This window comes from Drosophila obscura, unplaced genomic scaffold, assembly GCF_018151105.1.
Source record: "Drosophila obscura isolate BZ-5 IFL unplaced genomic scaffold, ASM1815110v1 contig_87, whole genome shotgun sequence".
NCBI lineage: Eukaryota > Metazoa > Arthropoda > Insecta > Diptera > Drosophilidae > Drosophila > Drosophila obscura.
The window spans coordinates 264,783-278,293 of NW_024542880.1; positions in this window are offsets into that span (position 1 = coordinate 264,783).

Below are 13,511 nucleotides of genomic sequence, written 5' to 3' on the forward strand. Positions count from 1 at the left end.
CAGTGGTTGAGGTTAAGCTGCAGTAGCTTAACCATCAATCAGCTTAGATATGGCCTTCTTGTACTCGGGACAGCTCCGGCTCCGAGTGGGCTGCTGAGCGGGTGTCTTCATGCTTGCCAGCGCATAGTAGGCACTTTGGAGGATTGCTGCACTGGTTGTGCTTGTGCCCCTCTCCTCCACAGTTGTAGCAGGCGTCTCTTGTCACGGGGCGCTTGGATCTGCACCTGGCTGCGGCCATGCACTTAAAGCACCGGGTTGGCGCTAGCCATCGTCGTATGCGGCTCACCACCCAGCCGTTTCGCACCTTGCCAAGGTCGAGGTGCTTCTGTGCGATGGCGGGCTGGAGATTCAGCGTGGCTACCTGTGTAGCCCCATAGGCTTTCCGCATGTTCGGGGCAACTGGTTGGGGTGGGTCATCTCCGATCGCTGCGATCCCATCCCTCCTCGCTTGACGTAAGCTCGTCTAGGTCGAGGACTTCGATCGCGACTGTCTCCTGCATGGCCTTCATGGCTGCCTTGTCACCAAGCGCTTCTTGTATGGCCGTCTGGAGCTCCTGGGTGGCTGGGTCGGAGAGTTGCTGCACCCTGAGTAGCAGCTCCACAGAGGCAGTTTTCCTTATACCCTGGACCTTGCTCCTAAGGCCTTGGAGCGTGGGTGCTGCCCTCGCCAGCTTGAGGATGTCGGCATACGTCGTCTCCTCCGTGCATTTGACCAGCACTGCGTCTGGTCTGGCCATTTTCTTGCGCTTAGCTCGTAGTCCTCTGATCTCGCTCCACTTCTGCGTGGGGTCGGTGTCGGTGCTTTGCGCTTTGGTCATCGGCTTTTTTTCCGGCCCTTTTCGGGTGTCGTTCTGCCTGTTTGCCCTTTTGGAGGCTTCCCGTGCATAGTACGATCCTTGGGTCGTGGTGTTGGCGCGTTCCTGCGGGCTCTTGGTGTCGTTTGCGTCGCCTTTGCCGCTCTTGGGTTCGTCGGGTCAGCGTCAGGGTTGTCCAGCCTGGGCAGGAGCCCTGCAGCATGGCAGTAACATTGGCATTTTCCTGCCGGTGCCATTTCCTCCGATGGCGCCTCAGCTGGGTCCTGACCTTGCAGCTCCTTCATGCGTCCGATCATCTTTTTGATGGCCATATTAATCGACCTCTGACCCTTCTCATTCATATGGTGCAGAAGATCGTCCAATATTGAGCCCATCTCGTCGATGTCTTGGGTGCTGGTCTTGCTCCTCTTCGGGGGAGTTTTCCTCGCACTGCTCGATGGAGTGGGGGGTCTCGCGGCCTTTTTGGGGTGTCGGTGTCTTTTCTGTCGTCCTGCCTGGACCCGCTGGCAAAGCTGCACATCGAGCTTTGTTTCATAGGGGGCGCTGAGGATGCTAGTTGATGTGGCGGTGTTCGGGCAATCTTCGGGGCTTTTTGGAGAGCCGCTGTTTCGTTGCTTGTAGATTTTCTTGCTTCGTCGGCCAAGTGTACCACCGGCGTAGTAAGTTTTGGGGAAATGTTTCTTGGGGCCTCCAGAATCCGTGCCCCGACCGCGGGATTGCTCCGCGCGAGTGGATTACCACCTAGTGCGTTTCCACCTGGAGTAATTGAGTTGTAAGAAGACATTACCATTCCATTAGCATTTTATACCTACTGCCAGTTTTTTTTTGCATTTTATACATCCTGCCAGGTTTCATTACTGCCGATCAATATGATACAGACGCAGACCAAGCGGCCACCCATTGTGGGTCAGACGCTGCTTGGATTTTGTTTGGTCGGCGACACTTTTTTGAGGCGTCCATCGGCGGCCGAAGATTTCATTCCGGCTTGCTGATGTGGGTTATACCGCCCATACTCGGTTGCCAGAGCCCCGTTTTGGGGTGCACCGCCTAGGCGGTGGGGGTGGCTGTTGGTCTGCTTCATGACCTTTATCACCCGTTGTTCCCCGTGTGTTCTACCTAAGAATGCATCAGGGAGAAAGAATATATTCTTCGGTACTTTTGTACCGCTGCCGAATCTACTGGCGCCATTTGTTGGTGGGCTTCTGCATGCGATCGCGGGCTCCGTCCTCTGCCGGAGCTTTTTTGTAGCCCTTTTCGGTTTTCTCCGTTGCTCATCACTGTTATGCAGCTGATCAGCTGGAATGACAAGTGAATTTACAGTGAGAGTGGAGCCGGCAAAAACAAACATTAAAGCAACAATTGAAAGTGCAACAACAAAAAAGACGTGAAAGGCACGTATAGAGAGAATGTGCAAAGGGCGCCCTCAGAGAGGATCATTTCTCACCTCTCACCCCTGTCCTTGGTCTTCTTTTTGTGGCCACTGCCTCTGGAGCTTGGAAAAGCGGCGTTGGCCATGGGTGGTCATCTCCTGGGTATGTGCTGGACTTCAGTGTTGGTGTAGTTTCACATCCGGTCTTTCCTCGCAGGTATCGCAGCCATCGCTACCCACCCGGGAGCGCCAAGGAAACGCGTCCGCACTTGATCAGAACTCTCACTCTCCTCAGTTTGAAGAGGGTGTGCAACAACAAGGGCTTAATATTCTTTGAGACACTTGCCCAGTTATTTTACATTCCTGCCGTAACCAAGCCTTCAGCGTCTTCTTTGCGATCAATTATAGATACTGTGTCAGCCATTCTAGAGTCGCTTTTATCGTAAGGAGATGAGCGAGAGGTTGCTAACGCCATGATAATACATCTGGAGTAATCTGAGGTGGTATGAATAAAAAGTATAAGGAGCAGCTTAACTATGATGAGCTGGTCGGATTGTGCAAAAATGTTGAACCAGCGGTACCAACACACTTCAGCAGAGGAGTCATCCAAAGCGAGAGGCAAAACCAAAAACCAGCAGATCCACATTTTCTTGCGCGAGGCCCGAAAAGTCGATCGACCCCAAGTGCGTATTTTGCGCCGCCAGCCATTCAATCAGAAACTGCCAGGGATTTGGGGCAATACCCATCTTGGAGCACTTCGAGTTCGCAAAAGGCAAGCAATTATGCATTAATTGCCTCCAATCCGGACATAGGGTATCTCGGTGCACATCCCCTAAGTGCAGAGTTGGTTCACAGAGGCATCACACCCTCTTGCATAGATATGCAGCTCAGAGCGCAGATTCACAAAGGCAGGCAATTGGGGTACAACGGATAGACTCCGGAAGTTGCTATCAAAGCAACCTACCATACAGAGTCAGCTGAAGCGTAACGATGGGCAGTGGACTGAGGGCAGTGAAGAATCCCAAACGGCACTAATGGAAGCTCATTTCTCAGAATGCACCGAGGTTGCTGACGCTACAACGCATCAGGACCTAGCAACTGAGGAACAGCATCCCCCAACGGATCTCATATCGTCTAAGAGAATCCTCTGGGCTATAGACTCCTTTGCGGGTACAAAATAGAGTACTGCATGAATTATAAAATACAGGCATTCGAATTAACAATGCTCAAAATGAATTGAGTGAATTCGAATGCTGTCAACAGAGTTTGAGTGTGATCATAGTGAGGATGGCGCTGGCGGGGCAACCGCTCTGTGGGCATTCCAGCCACACATCGCTGTTAGCGTTCCAGCTACACAAGCGGTCGGGCTCGCTCTCGCCCTTATACTTAAGAGCATTTTTCCCCCCGGCGACGCGCTCTCGCGCGCATACTCACCACGCTTGCGCTCCCGCCCACGCTCACGCTCTCGCTCTCGCTGCCGACAGCCCTCGGCAGCTTGAGCGCCACCGAGATAGAATAATGCGCTTCTTCACCCCAAGCAAAACGGCCAGTCTAATTGCACGCGATTCCCTACTGTTATATCTAAGTGACTAAACCTACGAATATACCTATATACATTGAAGAAATTGGATCTACATCTCGTATTTATTTTGGGAATTGATCTTGGGACTTCGCATCGCCTCTACGCTCAAACATTCGTCCTTCGAGCCGGATATACTACGCCTTCCCCAACCATATCCAGCATTCGAGCACGGAATCGCCTTCACCAGCAGGATCCTAAGATAAGTACGATTTTCGTGTGCCACTAATCCCTTCCATTCGCGATTTGTGTTCCCAATTTCCGAAAAGTCCGCGTTCCGCGATATAAGTTCATATATATATTCTTATATATGTACTTATTTCTTTATTCTGTGCCATCCGTTATCCGTGTCTCTTCTTTTTCGACACCGCCATATTATCGGCGATTCCGGCCGTTCTCCCGTCATTCACCTCCAACTACCAGTGATATGGTAGTTTTTTCGATTACTTGCGTCTGTCTTTGATTTGCGGACAAATTAAATAAATAAAAATAAAATTAATTCAAAAAAAGGTCATTCCGAGCATATGTATGTACGCACATTCCAGCCCATGAGAGCGGCTTGCGTACATACACCCACACATCTACATCCGTGTCTCTACAAGTGCATTCCATGCACGACCCACCCCAATAAAAATATACACTGGCACACTCCGACTGCACCTACAATTAAAATTAAATGTTTTATTCCTGTATCTGTACACATACCTACATTTATTCATACATTTATTTCCATAGTTGGCCGCAATATTCCATATTGCCAACTATAAATGTACATACAATTATTACACACCGCATAAATATACCACATTCCGTATTTAAATACTGCACACACAAACACTACATACATATTCCGCGCGAGTGCCATATTTAATATAAATTTCGCGATTTCGTGCAATTCGTGCACTCCAACCACTTTTTCGATCGCTACCCCAACTCCAACATTCTCCACTTTCCAAATAAATTACTCGCGACCAAGGCACAGCGCACTAATAGTAATTATTTGGCAATTTCCACTGCCAATTGGTGTTTCGGTTTTTTTTTTGTTGTTTTTGTTCCGTGCATTAGAGGTGTCCCAATCCAAGGCCCAACTAGCGGCATCAATACACGAGTGGAACAATAAATAAATCACATTGATTGATTGATTTGATTGAATTGATTGATTTAATTGATTGTTTTGATTGAATTGGTTGAATGATCGAGTGATTTATTTTTCCACAATCAGAAAATTTATTTTTGATAAGAAAATCATTATTTATTTTTTGTGTGGTGTCCGTGTCACTTCCGTCCGCCGTGCATCCGCTTTCCATCAGAAAATAACCCGGATCTGCTCACGATTGCGTCACAAGGGTAAACGGAGGATCATCGCACTAACAATATTTTCCAAAATATTGCCACCACCAGTGTGACCGTTCCTCTCCTCAGCTCGGCTCAATATAAGGTGTCTCATTGTTTGGGACCTCTCACCTACAGGTGATCTCAAACAATCCGAGTCGATCTGATTATTGCATTCCTGCTAGCTTGATGCCTTTTTCTCTGTCAGCCGTCCGTAACTGGGTTGTTTTTCCGAAACGATTTTGGTTGCCTGACGGTTTTTTCGGGTCAATTCGACTCAGACCAGTCTCCTGTCCCTCCAAGACTTCCAAATCCGATTTTCTGTGCGTGTGTGAGTTCGTAATATGCCAACAGGTCACAAGGACGGCAACCAGTTTTTGCCTGTGACCTCTTCCAACCGGCTACGCACCTCGTCCGCCTCCGGAACTTCGCCGACTCAGAAAATCAAGGAACCCCTCACTCCGAGAGCAGCCAGTAGCAGCCCTGCGGCAAGGACCAAATCGGTTCTATTCCCGTCTCCTGTCACTCTTAAGGTTCCAGCTGTGACCAAACAAGATCCGAAGGGCTCCTTCGTCAGCAGCCCCGTCAACTCTCGCCACTGTATCACAATAGCTCAATCCGCCACCTCAGTCGCTCGGACCAAATTGGTCGCCGCTATTGGGCGACTGTCGCACCTGGCAGAGCGCATTACCGCCGCCCCATCCGCCTCTTTGTCCGAGGTCCGTCGAGGCCAAATCCTCAGCATGTGGACGGACGTCGAGGCCTTATATAAGGCCTTCTCCGCGGTGATGACTGACGAGGATCCAGATGGCCCACATTCCGGGATCTGTTTACTGCAGTCGTGATCAACAATCCTAGATTGTCTCCGGTAGAGAAGCTGTACTACCTCACCGAGAAGACCCGGGGCGAACCGAAGGCCATCGTAGAGAAATCCCCCCTCACTAATGACGGTTTCGAGTCCGCATGGTTGGCTCTCCGCAGCCGATATGAAAATAATCGGCTTCTGGTGACCAACCAAATTAACATGTTCCAGCTGCATTAAGAAAAAGCAGCTGTGCCTAAATTGCTTCGCAAGATGTCATTGCCTCCAGCACAAGTACCGTTCTTCTGGGCACGGCACTCATTAATATTTTCCACCTGGGAACCAATTTCCGTGCCCGCGCTCTGATTGACTCAGGCTCCGAGGCGACGTTCATCACTAAACGTCTCTTTAACATTATTAAGCCACCGTTCGAAGCAATCCAGGCTCAAGTCGCAGGTTTAAACCAAACCGTAGCGACTAAGGTGCAAAGGCGCTGTCACTTCCTGATCAGGGCCGCCTCCAGGCCTGGCCTCAAGATCGAGACCATGGCATATGTTCTGCCTCAACTAGCAGGTAACCTCCCCTCATATCCGACACCGCAGCACTTCTTGGACGAGCTTCCAAACCTCCCACTGGCAGACCCCTCATTCCACCGAAGCTCGCAGATTGATGTGCTTTTAGGCACTGACATCCTTCCTTCTATCCTGTTGAGCGGCTTCCGGTCTGACATTTGCGGCTCGCTGCTGGGACAAGAGACCATCTTCGGATGGATCCTATCCGGTCCGGTATCAGCTGACTCGACTCGGACGGTTTCCGCGTTCACCACGTCTCGGTGATTCGGATGATTCGGATGTCCGACTCGAGAAGCTTCTCACCAAATTCTGGGAGGTAGAGGACCTTCCGGGGAGACCGACGTGTGAGTCAGACTCTGTGTGCGAGGAAAACTTCCGCCAGACCACTAAACGAGCCCCCGATGGGAGATACATTGTTACTCTCCCTTTCAAATGTCCAGAAAATGCCGATCTAGGACATTCCAGATGCGCGGCACAGGCCCAGTTCCTTAGAAACGAGCAGCGTCTGCAGCGGAATTTGCCGCTCAAAAAGCAGTACGACGCTTTTATCCAGGAATATTTAGAGCTAGGCCACATGACAGCGGTTACACCCAGTCATGACTCCGGCCATTATTACCTTCCACATCACGCCGTGTTTAGACCCGACAGCACCACAACCAAACTGCGCGTGGTCTTCAATGCCTCCAGCCCGTCTTCCAACGGGAAAAGCCTCAACGACACATTGCATTCGGGGCCAGTCCTTCAGTCTTCCGCTATGTCTTCAATGCCGACATCAGCAAGATGTATCGCCAGATCCAAGTGTCTTCCCAACACACGCCCTATCAGCGAATACTCTTTCGCGACCGTAATGGGGACGTGTGTGACTACGAGCTTGCCACTGTCACCTTCGGAGTCAATTGCGCCCCGTACCTCGCCCTTCGCGTCATTAAGCAACTCGCACAAGAGGTGCGCCCACAGTTGCCAATGGCAAGCGACATCCTGGAGAGCTACATGTACGTGGACGACGTGCTGGCTGGTGCTCACACTAAGTCGCAGGCAATTTCCGCCATTTCCGAATTACGCAAAGCACTCGACTCCGCAGGGTTTCCATTCCGAAAGTGGACAGCGAACCATAAGGGCATACTGCGCGACATTCCGGTCGACCACCTACTTCGAGCTGACTTCCTAGAGCTTGAAGAAAGTAGCATCGCTAAGACGTTGGGGATCCGATGGCAAGCCAGTGCCGATGAGTTCTTCTTTGCTCCTCCCGAATTAATTCAGCGGAAGTCCTGTACTGCAATGTGCTATCTCAGATTTCGCAGCTGTTCGATCCAGCGGGATGGCTTGCCCCCTTTGTCATCCAAGCAAAAATTTTCATGCAAGAAATTTGGTTAAGAGAGTTAGGGTGGGATGACGTCCTCCCTAGCGATCTATCGCAAACCTGGGAGACGTTCCTGAAGAGTTTTCCGGCCATCCAGGATATCCGCATTCCGCGGTGGTTGCACGTTTGTCCAATGGCCAAGGTGCAGATACATGGCTTCTGCGACGCGTCTCAACGTGCCTATGGGGCAGCGATTTACATCCGAGTTGAGCGACCGCAAGGCATTGTCTGTGCCCTTCTCACAGCTAAAACCCGCGTGGCCCCCGTGAAAACGGTTTCCTTGCCTCGACTCGAACTGTGCGGAGCCGTCCTTCTGACAGAGCTTTCCGAGGCCATCCTTCCTCAACTGCCACTAGACACCAGCCAAGTGTCCTTCTGGCCCGATTCCACGATTGTGTTGGCCTGGCTGAACAGACCTGCATGCGATTGGACCACTTTCGTGGGCAATCGAGTAGCCAAAATCACTCGATGTTGGCCCAGCGAGCGATTTAGCCACGTCCGATCCGAGGACAATCCGGCCGACCTGGCCAGTCGAGGGCTAGGACCCACTGACCTGGTCGGAAGTGATATGTGGTGGCATGAGACACTTGAGACTGACCTGGAGAAGCGAGTCGTCAAGGTGCACCATGCTACCAGCAGCCCCTCCGATATCCTCAGCCGTTTCTCCGAACTCGGGCGAGCTCTGCGCGTGATCGCCTACGTTGGGCGAATCACCCAGCGAGTTAAAGGGCAGACGACCCATGTCTCCGAGGAGCTGAACGGAAAGGAGGTCGCTGCCGCTCTCCAAGCGGTCACACTAACAACCCAACGCTTCCATTATGCTGGGGAGCATCGGTGCCTGCTAAACAAGCAACCACTCCCGACTACGAGTTTTCTTCAGAATCTTAGTCCGTTCCTTGACCAGAACGGAGTCATGCGGGCATGTGGCCGAGTCCAAGCCTCGGCGTCCATGTCCTACAACGAACGGCATATTATCAGCGATTCCGGCCGTTCTCCCGTCATTCACCTCCAACTACCAGTGATATGGTAGTTTTTTCGATTACTTGTGTCTGTCTATGATTTGCGGACAAATTAAATAAATAAAAATAAAATTAATTCAAAAAAAGTGCATTCCGAGCATATGTATGTACGCACATTCCAGCCCATGGGAACGGCTTGCGTACATACACCCACACATCTACATCCGTGTCTCTACAAGTGCATTCCATGCACGACCCACCCCAATATACACTGGCACACTCCGACTGAACCTACAATTAAAATTAAATGTTTTATTCCTGTATCTGTACACATACCTACATTTATTCATACATTTATTTCCATAGTTGGCCGCAATATTCCATATTGCCAACTATAAATGGACATACAATTATTACACACCGCATGAATATACCACATTCCGTATTTAAATAATGCACACACAAACACTTCATACATATTCCGCGCGAGTGCCATATTTAATATAAATTTCGTGATTTCGTGCAATTCGTGCACTCCAACCACTTTTTCGATCGCTACCCCAACTCCAACATTCTCCACTTTCCAAATAAATTACTCGCGACCAAGGCACAGCGCACTAATAGTAATTATTTGGCAATTTCCACTGCCAATTGGTGTTTCGGTTTTTTTTTTTTGTTTTTGTTCCGTGCATTAGAGGTGTCCCAATCCAAGGCCCAACTAGCGGCAACAATACACGAGTGGAACAATAAATAAATCACATTGATTGATTGATTTGATTGAATTGATTGATTTAATTGATTGTTTTGATTGAATTGGTTGATTGATCGAGTGATTTATTTTTCCACAATCAGAAAATTTATTTTTGATAAGAAAATCATTATTTACTTTTTGTGTGGTGTCCGTGTCCCTTCCGTCCGCCGTGCATCCGCTTTCCATCAGCCAATAACCCGGATCTGCTCACGATTGCGTCACAAGGGTAAACGGAGGATCATCGCACTAACAATATTTTCCAAAATATTGCCACCACCAGTGTGACCGTTCCTCTCCTCAGCTCGGCTCAATATAAGGTGTCTCATTGTTTGGGACTCAAACAATCGGATCTGATTATTGCATTCCTGCTAGCTTGATGCCTTTTTCTCTGTCAGCCGTCCGTAACTGGGTTGTCTTTCCGAAACGATTTTGGTTGCCTGACGGTTTTTTCGGGTCAATTCGACTCAGACCAGTCTCCTGTCCCTCCAAGACTTCCAAATCCGATTTTCTGTGCGTGTGTGAGTTCGTAATATGCCAACAGGTCACAAGGACGGCAACCAGCTTTTGCCTGTGACCTCTTCCAACCGGCTACGCACCTCGTCCGCCTCCGGAACTTCGCCGACTCAGAAAATCAAGGAACCCCTCACTCCGAGAGCAGCCAGTAGCAGCCCTGCGGCAAGGACCAAATCGGTTCTATTCCCGTCTCCTGTCACTCTTAAGGTTCCAGCTGTGACCAAACAAGATCCGAAGGGCTCCTTCGTCAGCAGCCCCGTCAACTCTCGCCACTGTATCACAATAGCTCAATCCGCCACCTCAGTCGCTCGGACCAAATTGGTCGCCGCTATTGGGCGACTGTCGCACCTGGCAGAGCGCATTTCCGCCGCCCCATCCGCCTCTTTGTCCGAGGTGCGTCGAGGCCAAATCCTCAGCATGTGGACGGACGTCGAGGCCTTATATAAGGCCTTCTCCGCGGTGATGACTGACGAGGATCCAGATGGCCCACATTCCGGGATCTGTTTACTGCAGTCGTGATCAACAATCCTAGATTGTCTCCGGTAGAGAAGCTGTACTACCTCACCGAGAAGACCCGGGGCGAACCGAAGGCCATCGTAGAGAAATCCCCCCTCACTAATGACGGTTTCGAGTCCGCATGGTTGGCTCTCCGCAGCCGATTAAAAAATAATCGGCTTCTGGTGACCAACCAAATTAACATGTTCCAGCTGCATTAAGAAAAAGCAGCTGTGCCTAAATTGCTTCGCAAGATGTCATTGCCTCCAGCACAAGTACCGTTCTTCTGGGCACGGCACTCATTAATATTTTCCACCTGGGAACCAATTTCCGTGCCCGCGCTCTGATTGACTCAGGCTCCGAGGCGACGTTCATCACTAAACGTCTCTTTAACATTATTAAGCCACCGTTCGAAGCAATCCAGGCTCAAGTCGCAGGTTTAAACCAAACCGTAGCGACTAAGGTGCAAAGGCGCTGTCACTTCCTGATCAGGGCCGCCTCCAGGCCTGGCCTCAAGATCGAGACCATGGCATATGTTCTGCCTCAACTAGCAGGTAACCTCCCCTCATATCCGACACCGCAGCACTTCTTGGACGAGCTTCCAAACCTCCCACTGGCAGACCCCTCATTCCACCGAAGCTCGCAGATTGATGTGCTTTTAGGCACTGACATCCTTCCTTCTATCCTGTTGAGCGGCTTCCGGTCTGACATTTGCGGCTCGCTGCTGGGACAAGAGACCATCTTCGGATGGATCCTATCCGGTCCGGTATCAGCTGACTCGACTCGGACGGTTTCCGCCTTCACCACGTCTCGGTGATTCGGATGATTCGGATGTCCGACTCGAGAAGCTTCTCACCAAATTCTGGGAGGTAGAGGACCTTCCGGGGAGACCGACGTGTGAGTCAGACTCTGTGTGCGAGGAAAACTTCCGCCAGACCACTAAACGAGCCCCCGATGGGAGATACATTGTTACTCTCCCTTTCAAATGTCCAGAAAATGCCGATCTAGGACATTCCAGATGCGCGGCACAGGCCCAGAAACGAGCAGCGTCTGCAGCGGAATTTGCCGCTCAAAAAGCAGTACGACGCTTTTATCCAGGAATATTTAGAGCTAGGCCACATGACAGCGGTTACACCCAGTCATGACTCCGGCCATTATTACCTTCCACATCACGCCGTGTTTAAACCCGACAGCACCACAACCAAACTGCGCGTGGTCTTCAATGCCTCCAGCCCGTCTTCCAACGGGAAAAGCCTCAACGACACATTGCATTCGGGGCCAGTCCTTCAGTCTTCCGCTATGTCTTCAATGCCGACATCAGCAAGATGTATCGCCAGATCCAAGTGTCTTCCCAACACACGCCCTATCAGCGAATACTCTTTCGCGACCGTAATGGGGACGTGTGTGACTACGAGCTTGCCACTGTCACCTTCGGAGTCAATTGCGCCCCGTACCTCGCCCTTCGCGTCATTAAGCAACTCGCACAAGAGGTGCGCCCACAGTTGCCAATGGCAAGCGACATCCTGGAGAGCTACATGTACGTGGACGACGTGCTGGCTGGTGCTCACACTAAGTCGCAGGCAATTTCCGCCATTTCCGAATTACGCAAAGCACTCGACTCCGCAGGGTTTCCATTCCGAAAGTGGACAGCGAACCATAAGGGCATACTGCGCGACATTCCGGTCGACCACCTACTTCGAGCTGACTTCCTAGAGCTTGAAGAAAGTAGCATCGCTAAGACGTTGGGGATCCGATGGCAAGCCAGTGCCGATGAGTTCTTCTTTGCTCCTCCCGAATTAATTCAGCGGAAGTCCTGTACTGCAATGTGCTATCTCAGATTTCGCAGCTGTTCGATCCAGCGGGATGGCTTGCCCCCTTTGTCATCCAAGCAAAAATTTTCATGCAAGAAATTTGGTTAAGAGAGTTAGGGTGGGATGACGTCCCTCCTAGCGATCTATCGCAAACCTGGGAGACGTTCCTGAAGAGTTTTCCGGCCATCCAGGATATCCGCATTCCGCGGTGGTTGCACGTTTGTCCAATGGCCAAGGTGCAGATACATGGCTTCTGCGACGCGTCTCAACGTGCCTATGGGGCAGCGATTTACATCCGAGTTGAGCGACCGCAAGGCATTGTCTGTGCCCTTCTCACAGCTAAAACCCGCGTGGCCCCCGTGAAAACGGTTTCCTTGCCTCGACTCGAACTGTGCGGAGCCGTCCTTCTGACAGAGCTTTCCGAGGCCATCCTTCCTCAACTGCCACTAGACACCAGCCAAGTGTCCTTCTGGCCCGATTCCACGATTGTGTTGGCCTGGCTGAACAGACCTGCATGCGATTGGACCACTTTCGTGGGCAATCGAGTAGCCAAAATCACTCGATGTTGGCCCAGCGAGCGATTTAGCCACGTCCGATCCGAGGACAATCCGGCCGACCTGGCCAGTCGAGGGCTAGGACCCACTGACCTGGTCGGAAGTGATATGTGGTGGCATGAGACACTTGAGACTGACCTGGAGAAGCGAGTCGTCAAGGTGCACCATGCTACCAGCAGCCCCTCCGATATCCTCAGCCGTTTCTCCGAACTCGGGCGAGCTCTGCGCGTGATCGCCTACGTTGGGCGAATCACCCAGCGAGTTAAAGGGCAGACGACCCATGTCTCCGAGGAGCTGAACGGAAAGGAGGTCGCTGCCGCTCTCCAAGCGGTCACACTAACAACCCAACGCTTCCATTATGCTGGGGAGCATCGGTGCCTGCTAAACAAGCAACCACTCCCGACTACGAGTTTTCTTCAGAATCTTAGTCCGTTCCTTGACCAGAACGGAGTCATGCGGGCATGTGGCCGAGTCCAAGCCTCGGCGTCCATGTCCTACAACGAACGGCATATTATCAGCGATTCCGGCCGTTCTCCCGTCATTCACCTCCAACTACCAGTGATATGGTAGTTTTTTCGATTACTTGTGTCTGTCTATGA